The sequence below is a fragment of the Pezoporus wallicus genome, unplaced genomic scaffold (assembly GCF_028554395.1).
Source record: "Pezoporus wallicus isolate ANWC-B61680 ecotype Strahan unplaced genomic scaffold, APGP_CSIRO_Pwel_v1 contig_6732, whole genome shotgun sequence".
Classification (NCBI taxonomy): Eukaryota; Metazoa; Chordata; class Aves; order Psittaciformes; family Psittacidae; genus Pezoporus; species Pezoporus wallicus.
Window position 1 is genome coordinate 3,104,311 of NW_026638638.1, and position 19,360 is coordinate 3,123,670.

The 19,360-nt window shown below is 41.3% G+C and overlaps 1 protein-coding gene across 4 annotated transcripts in view; it reads left to right on the forward strand.

Moving 5' to 3' along the window:
- The first annotated feature begins 5,895 nt into the window (after positions 1-5,895).
- Positions 5,896-19,360, forward strand: part of SESTD1 (SEC14 and spectrin domain containing 1) — a 65,520-nt gene continuing 52,055 nt past the window's right edge. The window contains exons 1-3 of one of the 4 annotated variants that reach the window (XM_057411670.1): positions 5,896-6,097; positions 9,223-9,281; positions 9,951-10,053. The gene's annotated coding sequence lies outside the window, so the exon portion shown is untranslated. The remainder of the gene's footprint in view (positions 6,098-9,222; positions 9,282-9,950; positions 10,054-19,360) is intronic. The other 3 variants (XM_057411667.1, XM_057411668.1, XM_057411669.1) reach the window with 3 other exon arrangements.

The following is a 19,360-nucleotide window of genomic DNA, read 5'->3' on the forward strand; positions in this document are numbered from 1 at the left end:
TGGATTAGAAGCCTGTCACATGATTAGGTTCCTAGGGCTTTTGGATGTGTTTGAAAATCCTGGCCATTCTGACTAAGTTCTCAGAAATATTTTCAGTTACGGATAAACACAGTTCATTATATTTGAGACTACTCTTACAAAATACACTAAAGGTTGTACATAATTGTTTTAATAAAGCAAGAAAAAAATTACCTTCACACATTCTAAAATGTTTTACTTTATAATTACAGATGCAATTCCTTTCTTTGGTAAAATAGTTGGGGTTTTAGCCAAAACATTCTCTCTTTCTCCAAGAGGATTTCGGACATGCAGGGTAAACACTGAATATACTGAGTATCTGAACTCTGAGCAACACTGAATCTATAAAAAAACCCTACTCTTCTACACCAAAGGTTACAATTTAAAGCTCATAAATGCTTAATAAACATAATAAATTATAAAGTTTGAGGTAGCTTCTATAGAGCTATGAGGTTAGCATCTATAGACTAGCAGACACAGTGACAAATTTTAAACAGCTCAGCCACTTACTCCTAAAAATGGCTTTTCTCTGAGAGTGAAGAGCTCTGGCTTATTGCCTCTAAAAATAGCTCGTATTTCTTACTCTCTTCCAATTCACTGTTGCTAACAATGATTGTGATTAGTGTTAGTATATACCCTTGAAGCCAGCTGCTCTTTGTAAAGTTAGAAATCCAAGGCCTATCAAGAGGAACCTATACAGAGAATGTATGTAAAATCCATAACTGACCAGGTTTTGTTAACATGGGAATATTTGCTATTTAGACAAACACAGAAAAAAAAAAAAAGTAGTTACTGGGAAACTCATTTTCAAATGATCCCCCTTCTGATCCCTAGAAGAAAACTACAGAAGTTTTTTCTCAAGAACACACTTGTTAATACCTCCTGGTCAGACCTGCTCTGGAATCCAGAATAACCCATTATGGGGAATGCACACAAAAAAGTATAAAGCCATCTTTATCTTTCCCTTTTCAAACACCACAAGAAGTAACAGCTACAGTAGAGGACACCCATTTCTTGATCTCTGATGTACACTACTGTCTAGCTTGTTTTGCGCTGTTAACATTTTGCTAATAGCTAGTTCTAGAGCTGGAAACAAAACGTAATTCTAATGCAAGCAAAAATGGTGGTGGTATGGAATGTAGCTTTTTCTACAGGCTAATGCTAGTAAACCCCATGGCCAAAGAGCAAGCAAGCTGCAGGGCAACAGTATATAATCACATCTCACTAGGAAGATCTCTGGTTTTGGGGTTTTTGTTTTTGTTTTTTTTTTTTTGGTGCAAGCAGAAGGAAGCAGCATAGAGCAGCAAACGTGGTTCCAGCAGAACATTAGGTGCTTTGTAAAGGAGTCATTAAAAATGTCACTGACAATCAGCACTCTTTCTGTTACTTCTATAGTTAGCAGTTCAGAGACATGTTCTTTCAGAGCTGTTATGCCTCATGTGATAGCTAGTATGGTAAGTACAATTGTTCCTTTTCTTCAGCAAGCACCACAGTAGTATTCCCTGATCAGATTGAGCCATCAGGCGACAAAGTGCTGTAGACATCCCACCAAAAATGCTCAGAGGTATGGCACAAGCACCTAACATAACAGGTAAGTTGGTTCTCAGCTCCTTCCCCTGCAACCACAAATGTGACCTGAGATATGCCTGCTGTTGTGTACCTTCTACAGAGATGGGATCAAGATTCATACCCTTGTTACTGCACACGGCACTCAGGTCAGACCCCATGGACCAATTTCCTGTGTAGACAGGAAGGCATTCCCACTGTGTCATGGAGGTTATGGGTCTACTGCCAGCCAGAAACTGGCAGTAGATCTCTTCTTAAAATGAAATAAATTTGTGAGGAAATCATGTTTGTGTTTAAGAAACCTGGGCAGCAAGATACTGACCACAGATAGCTTTGTTTCCATTAAACATTTCTCAGGTAGCTACTCAGGCAATACAGCTTTTAGGCTTCTATGTATTTTATTTTTCACCCTTATTTCCTCAGTAGGAAGGACAGGTTGTGAAGATTGTATTTTATAGAAAATAAAATGTAATTAAACAAAGCAATAGAAGTCACTGCAGAGTTTGCTGCAGGACATACAATCCAGCAGCTTCTAGTTCCTGGAAGGATATGAGGCGTATGCTGTATTTTTTCCACCTGAGCACTAAGAAGCATAGGAAGATCCCCCACCCCAATTTCTCCAGAATCTTGCAAAGATCAGACTGCTGTTGCTCATTACAGACATGTCACTCATGCAAAGGCCTTTACAAAACAAAGACTTTTTCTGCTTTTGTAAGTTAACTGAAGAACATCAAAATTACTGCCAACATGAGATAACTAGTTAAAAGATGCTTACACACCCTTTGGTAAGTATGAATGTAATAAAACGCAAATCCTTCAAAACCTGTTAGGTGCTGCCTACAGGGTGCTAGGCTTGTGGCTTGTGCTAATCAGTAAATGCAGCCAGGTATGTTTGGGCTGTTTGTGACTCCAGCTTGAGATATTACTAAGAGCACAATTTAAGGCTTTGTTGCTAGTTGTTTCAGAAGAAACAATCACATAGTTCAGGATTAAAAATTAGCATTTATGCTTGAAAGGATATTTCAAATTTTTAGGCTAATAGCAGGTGAATGTGTTTACCTTTAGAAGCTTATGAATGGGAGTTCAAATACTGAGAACTGTAGCAGAGCTTTTGTTTGTTTCCATGATGTTTTGAATGTGCACTGAATGTTTAAATTTTTCTGTCAATTTCACTTCCCAAACGTCCTGATACTGTTTATCAACATAGCAGGGACTTTTCCTACTATTTTGCCAACATGAATCTGGCTGTATGACAAATACATAAGTCTTTAAAGTAGTAGATGTCTCTGCTGCTTACCCACAAACATGATGATACCATCTTGTTATGATCATAAAGTTCCACATACAAAACATTCTACAGTTTTTATTTACAATTCATCACTGCTAGCCTGCATTAATCCCACTGCATATAGTTATTTGCTTATTTACTGTATATACCATTTATGAATTGCAGTGGCCTGCAAATTACATCTCTAGCCATTTACTCTGGATAGTGCTAGCTTACACTAATTTAACAACTCTCATTTTTTGCTGCTGTCAAAAACAATTGTCTGTCTGTCTATTGCTCAGAGGTGTGGAATCAAATAACAAGCAAGGTAGCAGAGTAAATCACTCCAGGTGGAGGGTTTCCAGCAATGCTGTGCCTGGCAGTGCCTACCTGTGTCCTAGTGACAAGTGGAGCAAGAACGAAGGTGCATAGCGGGTCCATGGAGTGCTGCATAGGATGACCACTGTCACACCTGGTGGCATCTTTGATCAGCGTCATGCTGATGTGCTGGTGTCCACTAGAAGTATGTGGGGGTTTGGTTTGTTTTTCTTTGATGGCTGATTTTTCTGGAACTACAGCAACTGAAGCTGGAAGCAGTAACTATTGTGAGAGCAGTGCTCTGCCTGTAAACAAAGGCTCTGTTGTGTTGACATGCAGCACAGTGCCCAAAGCTCAGGATGTTTTCAGCCTATTTACTTTTATTCATGTTTGAGAAAATCTGGTATGACTGCTAGAGAATAGTAGCATATATTAAGGCCTGTTTTGATCAAATGGATCGTTGATACAAAAACGTACTTTGATTTCTTCCTGCTGGCAGTTTGCATGGCAAAAGCAATTAACTACAACTCTGAACTGCCGGTATGACCTTAAACAAAATTAATCATCTCAGATTCCGTCCTGGCAAATCACTCAACAGAGTACACATGAAAGAGGAAAGTCAGAAAACCTGTTGCAAGATCTAGATACTCAAAGTAGCACAGCTCCAGCCAGAGTACAAATGACAGTGACTTTTGGTTTGTTGTCTTGGAGTACTGAAAGATGCTGCAAGATTTCTGCCTCTTCTCTCTGCAGGAGGGAAGCCTGGTTCCGTCACTTCGAAGAGATTTCATTCATGCCCTGGAAAATGGAGAAGTTGGGTCATGTCATTTGGACTTCTCTCCCGCTCCTCTCCTCTCCAGTAACTATGAGAAATTAATTAGTCCATGCATACTGAAATGTTTGAGATCCACAAGCCAAAAAAAAAAAAAAAAAAAAGCTCAAAAAGTACATAGTCTTGTCATAAAGAGCTGTACTTTCATTTATTGTATATGCTATGTGACAGGAATGGTACACAGAATGTAATGCCTCCACTACGGAGGCTTTTGGAAGTGTGAAATAACAAAAGAAAAACTCAGTATGGCAGTCAGCTGTAGTTTTGCCTTTGTTGATGTTTGTTTACTCCTTTTAAAGATATATGTGCCAATGACTTCCACTAAGTTTTCTCTTGTGCTGGACATTGGTGCTGGGTATCAGGTCACTCATCTAGTGTTCTGAAATACTGTCCTGCAGTCAGAGATTACAAAGATAGAGCCTGTGTGATCCTAAGTAAATGTTTTTGAACAACGAAAGCTGCTTCCTATTGTCTTACCTTCTAACCACAAGTATACAATATATAAGAAGACTGACCTAAAAGTTGTATCTGGCACACTCTTAAACCATTACTGCACACATTTAAAATATTGTTAAAATTTTCCTCTTTAAATAAAGTACAAAATAAATTTTATTCTTCTCTACAGCAATTACTCTGTAGCTAATGAAGATCACTTATCTCTGTTTATCTCTGCAGGTTGTTAGGGAAGTTTATTTTACTCTTCCTCTTCTTTTGCTGCTGTTTTAAATATTCTTCCAGGAAAGCAAGACCAGACAGAAAAGGTACGTTCTTGAGGCTGACAGGCCTTGGCCAGTAGACCTCCTCTGAAAATTTTAATGACAATTCTTTCTCCAGCTCTTGCACTTCCAATGGGTTGTGCTGCTAAGAGGGGGACAGCTTTCTGAGTCAAGCAGAGGCCAGGGACCAGGTGAGAACCACCAGCATGCTCCCACAGTGACACTGAGGGTAATTGCTACAGCAGATGTTGACAGGCAGCCATCAGAAAAGCAGGAAAACACTGGTTGTGCAAACAGTGTTTTGAGGGTAGAAACCAAGCAGTTGCAGCCTATGTTTCATGTTTGGAATGAGATATAGTAAATGGTACTCAACTGATCTGCAAATAATAAGAGCAAAATTATTGTTAAGATAGAGTTTGCAGAATCCTTTTATCCTTTTTTTTTTTTTTTTTAAGAGAGCCATTATGTAGCCTAAAAATGACTTGTTCAGCAGGAGATTGTAGTCTGACAGTACCATGACCCAGGGCAGTTAGACTGAATGCAATACAAGCATCCTAGCCGGTTTTCTCAAAGTGTTTCTTTCCCTGTTTTCTTGTATTATTTTAGCCTTGGCGCTACAGGGTTTCAGGATGTTTGTCCGGGAACCCGGACAGAGGATAGGCTGTTAGCTCCAATACGGGTGAAACAAAATACGTGTTGCAGTTACTGAAACACGGATGGCAAAGGGCCGCAAGTGGAAGCCGACGTCTGCCTGAGGCTCTGTCAACGGCCAGTTTGCACCTGAGATGGATTTGATTTGCATTCAACACACGCTCAGGCACACGTATCTCCAAACTAAAGCACGACTGCTGGTGCTGAAGTATCTATAGCCGGTCGCACTCCGGCCTGTCCCACGCCGGATATTTACAACGGCCGCTCCATACTAACAGGCGGCCGGTGCGGCGGGAAGGGACCTGGCCGGGGCCTGCAGCGTTCGGCACCCTCTAGTGGGGCAGCGGCAGCCCATTGTCTCCCGCTGGGGTGGGGCTTTCCGCTGCCGCCTCTGCCGGGTCGGGTCCCGCGCAGCTGCCGCGGCGGCTCCGCGGGAAGGGCGGGCGGTACCGCAACTCCGCGCCCCGCAGGCGGCGGCGATCAGGCGAGTGCAGTGGAGGCGGACGTGAACCCGGCAGCGCCCGGCCCTCGCTGTCTGCTTGCCGACGGGGGAGGGGTTGGAGCCACCCCTGTCCCCGGGGGCTGCCGCCGGGCCAGCGAGGCGGTACAAGGCGGCTGAGGGCAGGCGCCACAGCCTGGCCAGAGCGGGCTGGTCCAGACTCCGCCCCACATTCGCCTGCCCTGCCGCCGGCGTCCTTCTAGCCTGGGCACCTGGAGCGCTGCAGCCGGGTAAGTAGCCTCGTCCGGAGGGGCTCTTCCTTTGCCTTGGCCCCGCGGAGGGGCGGCCCCAGGCGCAGCGCAGGCCCCGCGGCCTGGCCGCGCTTTGTTCCCCGGGCGGCGGCGTTCGAGCCGCTGAGCGCCCCGCTCCTTCGGGCGGCGGCGGCTGGCTCCCGGCCCTCCCAGGGGGCGGCGGTGGCCCGGCCTTGCGGCAGGGCAGCCCTCTCGTGCACGGCCTTCGTGGCCGGCGCCGCATCCCAGCGGCGGGCGGGAGGGTAACGTGGTACCTGGCGGCTGTCTGCGGACTCCCGTTCCCCCTCCGCCTTCCCCTGTTTCTCTGACCCTTTGTAGGTCCCTCTGGCTGTTCCCGGGCCAGCGGCACAGCAAGTCGGTACAGCCCCGGGGAACCCGTGCAGCATGTTTGGGTGGTGGTCGTGCTGCCGCGACATACGTGGCCGCAGTGGCGGGGGGGCTCCCGAGTGGCTGCCGCCGCCGGGGCTTGCCTTTGTGCGGGCGCGGGAGGGCGGCGGCCCCCTCCTGCCGGGCCCCGTCGCGGGTGTCACGGCAGGCTTGGGGAGGAAGGAGAGTGCTTCGGGGGAGGGAGAGCTCCCTCGAGGGAGCCGGGCGCGGGAGCCGCTTCCTCGGCCCGCTCGGTTTCTGTCGGGGATTTCCCCGGTGTGTCGCCGGTGGTCAGTGGGGTGGCAGGCCGGTGGGAAAGAGTCATGGCCGTGACACTGCCTCGGCGCCGGGCGCTCTGGGTTTCTGGAAGCGCTGCCTGGTCGGGAAGCTGATTCACTGCTGCAGCAGTGGTTGCTCAGAGCAGTGGTTGCCATTTCTTTGAGTTTTTGACAGGTCCATTGTCGACCAATTTTGCCTTTCTCTCCATAGCTGTAGTATCCCTTGCTGGCCCTTAACAGAGCTGTTTTAGCCAGGCAATTGTGGGAGGGAGATGTAACGCACCCTCTTTGTCAAAGAATTTGAAGGAGCGTATGGAAGCAAGAGTGGAGTCAATAGAGGTGAATGTGGTGGTGGTTTTTTTTTTTTGTTGTTTGTTTTAGCTGTAGTAATTTTTTTAATGGGCAAAATTGGTAAAGCCTATATGGATGGCTATTAGTAGAGGCTTTTGTCAGTTCTTTCGTCTTTTTTTCGTCCCAAGGGAAATACCGGTCCTCTGCATTTTTAGTACTGCAGTATCTGTGTTGTCCTAATGATTGGATGTTGACTTTGTTCACACATTAAAATTCCCTGTAATGAGGAAGTTATTGTGGGTCGTGTCGTCTCCCCCGTGTCCCCCCCCCCCCCCCAGTGACATTGTCTGGTAGGATTCAGTGTGTAGTAAATAATAAATACTGTTACTGCATTGTAGGAACAATGATGGCAATGAACTTTGTGCTGATAAGGGTTCTTTTTTTTTCTGAATGCAGGGGTTTTATAGCCCTAGTCCCATTGGCTGTACCAGAAACTTGAGGAAAGGGGGAAGGTGGACGACAGAATAGAGCTGAAGCTTGGTCAGAGGCATAGGGCTTGCTGGTCATGTGTGGATCGTGCTTTGCTCCTTCAGGGAAAAACAAAACAACCCCCCCAAAAAAAAACCCAAACCAAACACATAGGAGCAAGTAAAATTTTTTTTTTTACAGCTGGATTTCAGGATATTGCACAATTCTCTACATCATAGATTGCTGCTTGAGCAGTTATGTGAAATGACATCTGTTAACTATTTTTCTTAAATTAGAATGCTAATGGGTGATGTTTCATTTGCAGTTTAGATGATCTGTAATATCAGTTTCCCTAGAAGCAAAAGTTAAGAGAAGAAACCCCATGTGTCTTTACATTTCTTACAAGAATCAGTCCCATGATATCTCTTGGAATTGTAGGCTATAATTCTGAATTTGCTGTGGAATCATATTTCTCAGTAAAGCTTATGTAAACATGGGAAATGTACATAGCTCTGTTATTTTCCAGCAGCAGAATAAAGGAGTCAGGTGAAGATCAGCTCAGTTTCATTTGGCTGCTCCATCTGGGCGGTAGTAGGGAGGAGTACTTCTGGAAGAGACTAGGTATGTTTGTTGATGGTGAACTTCAGTACAGTGCTGCATAACTGTCGAGTCCTTAGGAATAGAGTAGTAGGAGGAACACCTTTATTCCTAAGTGACTGTGGGTGGTTGGAGAAATACAGAACACCTTCAGTAGGTAGCCTCTGATAAAATAAGCAAAGCCTACCTTAGGGTTTTGTAAGGGTAAGACGTGATGTTGCAGGATTTTCCTCTGCATCTCTGTTCAAGCTTTCTTGAGTGCTTGCTATTAATATTCTTGTTTCTGATCTATAGGTGTGTACTCTTGCCTTCTCTCCATCTTTCTGAGGCTTCTAGTTTATTTGCCTGACTAGAAAACTTTGGTAATACAAGGTTTTTGTTTTCATTTTTTAATTTAAAACTTGTGAGAGAGATTACTGTGATTGCTGCATCTGAATAACTATAAAACCTATGACATGTTTAGCATCTTGGCTTTGCCTGTAACACAGTATATACTAATTTTTGGTTTGGAGCTTTTGGATTTTGTTGGTGAGTGGAATTTGATCAGGTACAAGGTTTTGTTCAAGTCTTAAAGCGTTTGCTAAGTTTTTATTTTTGATGCTTATGTCAGTTCTGCATCTTCTGATACAAATAGGGACTATTTAAATCTTTTCAATTCATAGTATAATTTTCCTTTTTTACTTCTATAGCAGTGATTAGCATGTAGGAATACTTTCTTCCTCCTCTTCACAAAAAACACTAACACTGTTCCAGTTTTGATTTTTGCCTAAAAATCTGTGGAGATTACCTCTGACTGAAAGCATACTACAAGGATTCTGGTTTTTGTTACTTTCCTGCTGCTTCCGGTGCTGCCTCAGGAGCATTGCCTGCTAATTATAAACAATGTTGATGTCTACCATATGTTTTGGTAGAAGATACGGGATTCCTGCTGTCTCAACTTGAATGCTTAGCTTACGAGTATTTGTGAATATATAATGGAAAGGTTGACTCCCCTGTAATGCAGCTTTGTAATAAACCCTTGTTTTCAACCTCCAAGGAAATAAAGTTTTAGATTGGGTATTATCTAAAAATATGGCCAAATGCTGTTTTCATTTAAATTTGCAGAACCTGGGAACCAGAGCTCAGACTTATATCCCTAACAGTGTTGCATTCCAGTACCAATGGTAAGTAAGATCAATCTCTATCGAATGTAAGATCTTTACAAATTTCATGCAGTGTATCTGGTTCTTCTGAAGCTTTGACGCTGATAAATACACTGCATAGACCAATACCTTTTCAAGTGGTTTTGCATAAACGTATTTAGGCTGTAACTCATACCTTTTTTTAATTTACCTACTTTACTCTGTTTTTTGTCTTGTGGCTTAAAAAAAAATAATTGAAAGGGGCTATAATGGAACCAAGGCTTCTGATACTAAAGTTATGTTACATAGTGTAGCTTAGATATTATGAAATAGAGCAGCTTGTCTTTGTGTCTCACACAGAGTAGTGTTTGCAAATGTATTAGAGGGTGTTCTTAAGCATAAGACTGGAGATAAGTGAATTCTGGTTTAAAGAGGGAGCTGTGGTTGCGAATGAGAGTAAGGAAGGAAGTTTTAAAAGCACTGAGATAGATTATTGCTGCTCTGATGGGGTTGATAAGCTTGCGCACAGGAGGGAAATGAGACACTTGAATACCTTGAGTGAGCAACAGAAAAATGCACTGGCAGGCTTTTTACTTTTTAGACTACATGAGTGAGGGATTTTTGAAGTGAGGATTTCCTTACAGCAGGCTCTAGATTTTATAAGGAAGCAATTGGAAAAATCAATATGGAGTGTTGTTTTCCTGTTTCTAGGTGAGAAGATGAACTGCTGCATTTTGGACAAGCTGAAGTTTGGAACGCTGGGACATAAAGAACCCATTAAGAAGGAAATTACAGTAGTTAAGAGGAGATGAAGGTATGATTTAGGGCTTTGCAGAATCAGTGGTTCAAGAGAGTTAGATGTAGTAGGCACATGAGAATTCAGAGCCAAGCTAAACTGTGGTATTAGTGGAGTTGAATTTGAGATATGTTTTTAGATATCATGAGGGATGAATGTTGACTACACCAAATAAGGCCAAATAAAAGGTGCTATTTGAAGAATAAGATGAATAGGGTTGATGTTAACTCCATGTTTTGGTCACTAAATGATATGTATGGCTGAACTTGAGCGAAAGGGTCAGGGTGGGCACATGATATGTGGATGGAAGGTGCTGTAGCTTATCTGCATTTCAGTGTGGGTAAAAACAATGGTTTCTTTCTAATCAGTGTACCCTGAATGCAGGTTGTCTGTTTTCTCTCTGCTAGAGTAGTGTTTGCTAATTCTTTCGTGTTGCATTCTAATTTGGTCTTAGAAAATAGTAGCAGTGGAAAATGTACAAGTGTTACAGCTATGCAAGGTGTTCTGAAGCATGTGACCATTTATGATAGTGGAAAGATACATATTTTATTTCAAGGGGGTGGGAGAGACGCTGTGGTTACTGCAGGTGCTTGCTGTGGCCAGTTTAATTTGTGGTTTGCAGCTGAAATGTTCAGAATTTTCAGTGTGAGTACAAAACCTGAAGACATTGTGCAAATTAAGGAAATATTTATTTCTCTTGCACACAGTAATTAAAGGGTAGCATAGAAAGTGTTTTTATATAGTAATGAATGCATTTCTGAAATATTTTGAAATGTAAAAATGTGAATGAACAAGCTATCCATGTCCTAGATCTGGTATACTTCAATCTCTTCTACTTCCATGTTTGGTTAAGATTAGCAAAGTTCTCAAATTACTTATTTATTCCTTATGAAGAAATTTCTGTTACTGTCCTCATTGTGTCTACTTTGTGTGTTGTGTGGGGCATGAGGGGGTAGACACAACTATATTTTTTTCTATTTTTTTAGAATATCAAGGAAATTGTTTAGGATGTTTCAAGGTCCACATAAAACCTTATTTTTGAGCTGAGAACTTTAGTCAGGTATCAAACCTGAGGTCTGAGATTTGTAAACACTCTCTTTCTTAGCCTCTCATTAGTTTTCTTCTTGTTTTTTGGCTAGTTTTCCCTAGATAAAAAGGGTGACTTCTTTTGTGTTTGCTATACTTAATGTCTACGCACCCCACTCCACTTTTCATCTCAAACAGTCCCTTGCCCTTTCATACTCCCTGCCACTCGAGATGGCTTTTGGTTTAGAAGAGCATTTCTTTTTGCTTCCGTTTAGTTGTAGTGTCACTATACTGAGCTAAGAAGTGATTCCTGAGGGGCTGAGCCACATGCACTTTTAACCAATGCCAAGTATGTGTATTGTTATGAAGTTGTAGATTGTTTTCTTATATAAATGTTATAAAAGGAACAAGAAGTTCTAAGCTTGCACCCCAGAGGACAGTGATTTTTCATTTGCTCCACGCTGCCAATAGTTGCACTCATCAGTGCAGCTGTTTGTTTATGGCCTGAATTGTCCACTCTCATTCCTCCCATTGTCTTAGTTTTATGAAGTACTGAAGGCCTAAGAGCTGTCTGTGATTTTCCATCACAAACTGGTTTTGGACAGTACCTGAAGAACCACTGATAAGGTACTTGTTTCCCCTAGGTCATTCTTGCAAGATTTTATGATATGTTTGTTTGGTGTTTGTTTTTTTTAGTAGAAAGAGGTAGCGTATGTGATTTTATTTTACTATTCATTGTTTATTTTTCTACTCCCTCACCCCCTGTGATGCAGAAACTATCTGGGAGAATTTATGATCTATGTGATTTCTGTCTTATTTCCACATAGATCATAAATTCTGAATAAAATTTTAAAAACTCAACCTTTTTTTTTTATGGGTGTTGGGAAAGTACAATGAAGAAAACTTCTCTGCTGTGCTTTGAACATAATATTTCAGTTGACCTATTGCTATGTGGAAAGTGGTGGAAGAAGCACCCTCCCAAACTGTATTATTTTATGTATTCTGTAGACATTTGGTCTGAAATGAGTTTGGGCTGCAACAGATGACTGCAACTTCTGCTGTTTCGACTGCCTGTTGCAAGGAGGGTATAAGGTATATCAGAGTCTTTTGCTGCCTGTGGTAGCATCCTACAAGGGAAAGCTAGAGGATTCCACAGGGATATAAGCATGAGGTCTCCCTCTGTAAATGTGGCAGAAAAGGAAATGTAGGCATGCATCCAAAACCTGTGACTTACTTTCTTTACTATTCTAGGTTAAAGAAGCCTGAAAACTGCTGTAACTTAACATATAGCGTAAGTGTTTAGCTTGGCCTGAGGCTGGAAAGGGTAGAAAACTTTAGCAAGGTATCATTTTTTTATGTCATGTTATAGCATCATTACAGACCTCTGCCTGTGTTCCTTAAGGTTGGAGCTAGACTGGTGCTTGTGGACATGGCCTTTGAAATCCAAAGATGTGTCGTTCTTTGAGAGAGTGCTGATTGCCGCACAGTATCCTGTGCGTGCCCTTGTATGAAAAGACTGAGGTATCAGTATTGTGTTTCACAGCTGTACATGCAGATGCTGTTTTGCATCCACAGTTACATTCTTTCTGTGCCTGGTGCTCTTCCTTCTGACACTTGCTCTGAGAAAAAGGTCTACCATTCTGTGAAATGGATTTGGAGAAGGCCGAGGTTCTTGATGACTTCTTTGCCTCAGTCTTCACTGGCACATGCTCTGACCACACCACCCAGGTCTTGGAAGGGAGACGCAGGGACTGTGAGAATGAAGACCCTAGGCTCACTGTAGGAGAGGATCTGGTTCGAGACCATCTTAAACATCTGAACGTGCACAAGTCCATGGGTCCTGATGAAATCCATCCGCGGGTCCTGAAGGAGCTGGCAAATAAAGTTGCTAAGCTACTGGCCATCATATTTGAAAAATGTGGCAGTCAGGTGAAGTTCCTGACAACTGGAAAAAGTGAAATATAACCCCCATTTTCAAGAAGGGGAAATGGATGACCCAGGGAATTACAGAGCAGTCAGTCTCACCTCTGTGCCTGGCAAAATCTTGGAGGCGATTCTCCTGGATGGCATGCTAAGGCACATGAAAATCAACAAGGTGCTTGGTGACAGCCAGCATGGCTTCACTAAGGGGAAATCCTGCCTGACCAATTTGGTGGCCTTTTATGATGGGGCTAGGGAGCTGATGGACAGGGGTAGAGCAGTTGATGTCATCTACCTGGACTTGTATAAAGCGTTCGACACTGTCCCACACGAGACATCAATTTGATGGATGGACCACTCGGTGGATAAAGAACTGGCTGAATGGCTGCACAAAGGGTTGTGGTCAATGGCTCAGTGTCTGGGTGGAGACCAGTAATGAGTGGTGTCCCTCAGGGATCAGTGTTGGGACCGGTCTAGTTTAACATCTTCGTCGCTGACACGGACAGTGGGATTGAGTGCGCCCTCAGCAAGTTTGCTGATGACACCAAGCTGTGTGGTTTGGTTGTTACGCTGGAGGGAAGGAATGCCATCCAGAGGGACCTTGACACGCTTGTGAGGTGGGCTGATGCCAACCTCATGAAGTTTAACCATGCCAAGTGCAAGGTCCTGCACCTGGGTCAGAGCAATCCCAGGCACAGCTACAGGTTGGGCAGAGAAGAGATTCAGAGCAGCCCTGCAGAGAAGGACTTGGGGGTGTTGGTTGATGAGAAAGTGAACATGAGCAGGCAGCGTGCGCTTGCAGCCCAGAAAGCCAACTGTATCCTGGGCTGCATCAAAAGGAGTGTGACCAGCAGGTTGAAGGAGGTGATCCTGCCCCTCTACTCTGCTCTTGTGAGACCTCACTTGGAGTATTGTGTGCAGTTCTGGTGTCCTCAACATAAAAAGGACATGGAACTGTTAGAACAAGTCCAGAGGAGGGCCATGAGGATGATCAGGGGACTGGAGCACTTCCTGTATGAAGACAGGCTGAGGAAGTTGGGGCTGTTCAGCTTGGAGAAAAGAAGGTTGCTTGGAGACCTCATAGCAGCCTTCCAGTATCTGAAGGGGGCCTATAGGGATGCTGGGGAGGGACTGTTCATTAGAGACTGTAGTGATACGACAAGGGGTAATGGGTTGAAACTTAAAAAGGGGAAGTTTGGATTGGATCTAGGAGGAAGTTCTTTCCTGTTAGGGTGGTGAGGCACTGGAATGGGTTGCCCAAGAAAGTTGTGAATGCTCCACCCCTGGCAGCGTTCAAGGTGACATGGTTTAGTGTGATGTGTCCCTGCAAGGGGGTTGGAACTAGATGATCTTAAGGTCCTTTCCAACCCTAACTATTCTATGATTCTGTGGTTCTAAATGAATAGGTAACTGACATTGAAGTTAAAACTTAGGAGTTTTTAACTGGATGTCATAAGCTTTCACTCATTTGTTCTGCATTTGCTGGTTCACTTTTCATTATATTACTTGTTACTTCTTTTTGCCACTCATCCCTTATTTATTTCTTACAGAATTGTTGAGGGGGGTGAAAAGGGTGGGAAATTAATATATGGAAGATGGATTAAATTGAGGAACCAGTTAACAGACCCCTCTTCTAAATTTTATTATTAGCTATATTTACCAAGTAAAGTGTACAAAGTAAGGATTGAAATTCCAGGTGAAAATGGGGCAGAAGAAATTCAGTTTTTCCAAGCTTAAATTTCTTGTGGCTGTGACAATGTGCTTTTGGATCCCGGCCTAGCAAACTGTTAACCCTAGGTTTAACCAAAAGTGGAGCACATTTTCAATCTGTCCATTCATCTGCTGTCACAAGTTGCCAAGGTGAAGTACTGACTGTATGTGTAATGGAACTGACATTATACAGTTACATTTTGCTTTTAATAAGCTTGCATACTAATGAAATCTGAGTCTGTGGTTTTTATTTTCCTAATTCTTTATTGTGAATTAATAGGTTCTAGAAGGTCAGAAATATTTTTGTTGTGTACCACTTGAAAATCAGGCATAATATAAAACTTCAGTATACTCTTTTTTATGAATATTTTTAACAGACAGTCAAAAACAGAATAAAAGAAAATAAAAAGAATTAAATAACTGAAAAGACAAAGTACTTGATTGGATCTTCCCAGCGTATGTGGAGTATCTTTTCTCCTGAGATCTTAAAGGGCTCTAATGTTAAATTTATTAGTGCTGCTCATAATATGTTAAAAAGTAAAAACCAAACACTCCATTTGACTACTTAAACTGATGTTCATCCGTCAGGTTTTAGTGTTATTTTAAAGATGTCCTGCTCAGTAACCCAGTTCCATTTGCGCCTTAATTGAAGACAGCATTAACTAATGAACGCATACAACCTATTTCTACTTTTGGGGCAGGTTTGATGGGCTTCTCAAATTACTCTGGGATATCAGCCCTGGAGACACCTTATTTCTGTTCTGTATGTCATCTGCCATTTAGCAGTGGGAGGGATGACATCCTTTAATGTATCTTTAAAGGAAGGTGAAATACTAATCTACATAGGTAAAGATGATATTCAGCTTTCAGTGTCTTTCACACATGGTTTTTTATTTCTGTGTGGAACAGATGAACTTCTTTTTAAGCTGATCCAGGGAAGGCATGGGGTAATGCTTTGTGGGCTGAAGTTAGCATCTGAAAATCCCTTGCATGCTGGCTTCAGGGAATGAAGCTGCTAATTTTGAAGGTATGCAATTCAGAAGTTGATTTTAAAAGAGAAAGAGAATTTCATTCTATATGATTGAGGCTTTTTTCTTCAGAACTTCAGAATATCTGTTACTTATGCTATTGTTTGTGCCGTACTTGCAAGCTGATACAGTTTTGAATGTAGCTGCCCATCTGCTGCTTGGTTATTTATGGGCAGATCTGTGGAGTTCCTTCTAATCTCTCAAGTATTCAAAAACATTAATGAATTAAACATCACAACTCTTGTAAAAAGGGAATTAGATGGAGGGACTGAATGAAGACTAAAAGGGATAAATGACTTGCTGAAAGCCGTATGTGTATTTCATCACAGAACAAGGAATACAAACATGATTCTCCTTCCCAGCTTCCCTTCCCTCTAACTTTTAGTCCTGTGCCTAACAGACCAGCTATGCTTTTTTGCTTCATACATGATGAGGGAATGGAAAAAGTACTCATTCTTTGAAACTTGCAGTAGATGCTTGAGAACAGACTAATCCATTTAAAGACCTTGTACCATGTACTGAGAGTATTGAATGCTTCAGGTCTAACGAATTTGAGTAAAAGTGTTTGTTCTCACTGAGCCTGAATTTGTTTTGGTTGTTAATGTTTTGACCAGTGGTTCCCACTGGGTTGCTTGGAAAGAAAACAGTTGGGAGGGCAGCTTTTCTCTTCCAGTGGTCTAGTCAGTGCTAGTCCGTCAACTTCTCTCTCTGCTCGCTGTCTTTAATGGACTTCTAAAATGGCTTTAAATAGCATCTGGACATTGGTTCTTATTTATTTTTTCTATTAAATGATGTGTAGCAGAAAATACAGGTGATATGTTCCATTAATCACAAGTTATGCACTTCTCTGCTGAATTACACTTAGTTCTTACTGTGTGGTTTTGTGGCATTTTTATTTAAAAAAAAAAAAAAGGGCAACCAAAAACTATTAGAATTTTAAACTGTGTTGAGTAAACCAATGTAACTTACAGTCTTTTGAGAGAAATGACATGGGATGCAGCCTACCAAGTTATGATTTCATTTCAGTGTAATGCAGCCTGAAACATTGTTTGTGTTTTTATCTCTTCTATAGTTTGTTTTTTTTTACTGTGTGTTTACTGTTTCCCCAGCTTCCCATCCTCCCCCTAATGTATACCTATTTCATTTAAGTTTGTATTTAAGAGAATTTTCTTCACAAGTATTACTAGTTTCTACTTGGTGGGGGTGGTTGGAAGAGTGTTCTAGTTCATTGGAACACCTTTCAAATATTTAGGTTTTAAGCAGAAATATTATGTGGATTTAGTCTTGCCAGCTTTCCATGGAAATCTTCAGAAGAGTGTTAGAGATTAACATTGCTTTACTGATTTAAAAACCTGAAAGCCTAGGTTATTCTAAACAAGTTCAGTGAGGTTCTTCATTCTAAGTTCTTTTATTTAACATATTTCCTGTATACACAAGTTTTACAGTTTGAGCATATGGTATTTTAATTGGCAAAATAGGTTGCAGGTGGGCATGCAGCACTCTAGATTGTTTCTGAAATTCAGCAAACGGATTTAACCTCTTTAGCTTGTTTGATATCTGTAAAACTTGTGCATACAAAAGTTATGTCATTTGTTTTGGAAGTGATAAATTCAGCTTCTAAGTATTTCACTTTCCTCAAGTGAAATCTGTTCTCTTCAGTGCTTTTGTTTTCCTTCTGTAGGTTGTTGGGTTTTTTTTATTTTTTTTTTATTTAATGAACCCAAATACCTTTTTTTATTGATGAATAGACACTGGATCTGTTTATTTCAGCTAAATAGTGGTACAACATTGAGCAACACATCATTCTTTCCTCATGCTAAATTGAGAGCTTGATGGCCAGTTTAAGAGCCTGTTATTTTGTCTTCCTCCAAACAAGTTAAAAAGAATTTCTTTTACTTGTAGGTCTAAATATGCTTACCTGCTTTTTACCAGTGTACCCTTTTAAAACCCCTTTGATAGCTCCCAGTGGAAAGTAGATGACAGCTCTCTTAAAATTGTTTCTCTTTCCAATATAAAAAAAAAAACATATTTATTTTAATCATTCTGAGATTCTCTGGAGCGTTAAACAAGATAGAGAAGGATGTAAAACCTTATTTTTAAACTGAAGAATTTTTTTTTTTTGTATGTTCTGGTAACCTACTCTGAGAGTTTTCTTGTAGATGGAGCACATTAAAGCTCTTACAGAAGAGAAGCAGTTGAAAACTACAGGAGTTGTTGGAGAAAAGGCTAGGTGTTTGAAATTATCGGTGACTGATCTAATTGTTCTGACTCACCTCCCTCCACTCTGAATGAACAGAATGCTTCCTTTGGTTCCAGGAAATACTGAACAAAAGAACTATTTTAATCCATGGACAGTGCCACCACTGTGGCAGAAATCCAGGCAGTGCTTTCATGCTAAATAAATTGGTCTTTTTGCAACCGCAGGGAAACATGCTCCCTTGAGTCAATAAGTTGATGCAAACTTTTGTTCATCTGTGAAAGTATGAAGAAAACAAAGTATACCTGTGTAGGTTTGGGTTTTCTTCATTGGTTATAATAAGGAGCTATTTATAATAATTTTGAAATATAACTTGGGGAGGAGAGGGAAAAATCATTACCCGGTACATAGTCCACATCTTCAGAAGAAAAGAATACTGCCAAAGTTACATAGTTCGCACAGGGTGGCTTGAGCATGGTGTTGGAGAGATAAAAATGACAGCCTGAGTTTTGTGGCTTATGGACATGTTTTAGGTTTTATAACCTACAAATTTTTGTCTGAAGCATACAGGAAGCATACGTAATAGGGTGCTTTTTTGAGTAATTGCTAAAGTGCAAGCTGTCTTAGGATTACTTTTTCTGAAAGAACTGAAGTTTGCTTCCTTCTGTAATATGGGAAATGTGTATTTTATATAATTGACAAAAGTTACACAGGTATGGAGACTTTGAGATAAGGGATGGGAATGAACATTGTGAAGCATTACATACTGGAACAGAGAGGGACAGTATAAACTTGTTGAAACGTTATTTCTGTTCCATAATAAAAATAACTTGGCATTTTTTGTTTACAATGGAGCACGTTTTAACAAGAAAAGGAACAACTATTTTATTATACCTCTGGCTCTTTATTTAGAGTGCTCTGTTTTTTAGCTTTTTTTTTTCCCCTCTTTCTCCTAGATAGTTTATAGTTTTCATTCAGTTACTTTAACTTCAATTGCTCCCCCTTCATCCCCATTCCTAACCCCCCCTCACAAAGAAAATATTTCTGTTAGTGTGGATGAATGCTGAAAAACCCAGATAGAGAACTCCAGGTTGTGGTCTAAAGCCGTATGTCTACAATTAAAGAAAAGAAATTTATGTGGTTTTGGCATTGATATTGTCATGTATTTTGAATATTGTATTTCTATGCAGAATTTCTTTTTCATTCTTTTTTTTTTTGTATTCTATGTATTTATTTGTGCAAGTATGAACTCGGGAAGGCTTACAGGCAGATGCCAGTTGCTACTTTGTGTAGACTGAAAGAGGAGGTTGGAAGTCAAGTATCCTGTTGATTTCTCAAGGAAACACAGAAGTGTAATCACGGTGAATTGTAGTTCATAATGCAATAAAAATGGCATGAGGGCAAGAAGGGATTTGGAGACAAAAGGAGGAGAATTTCCAGCTAT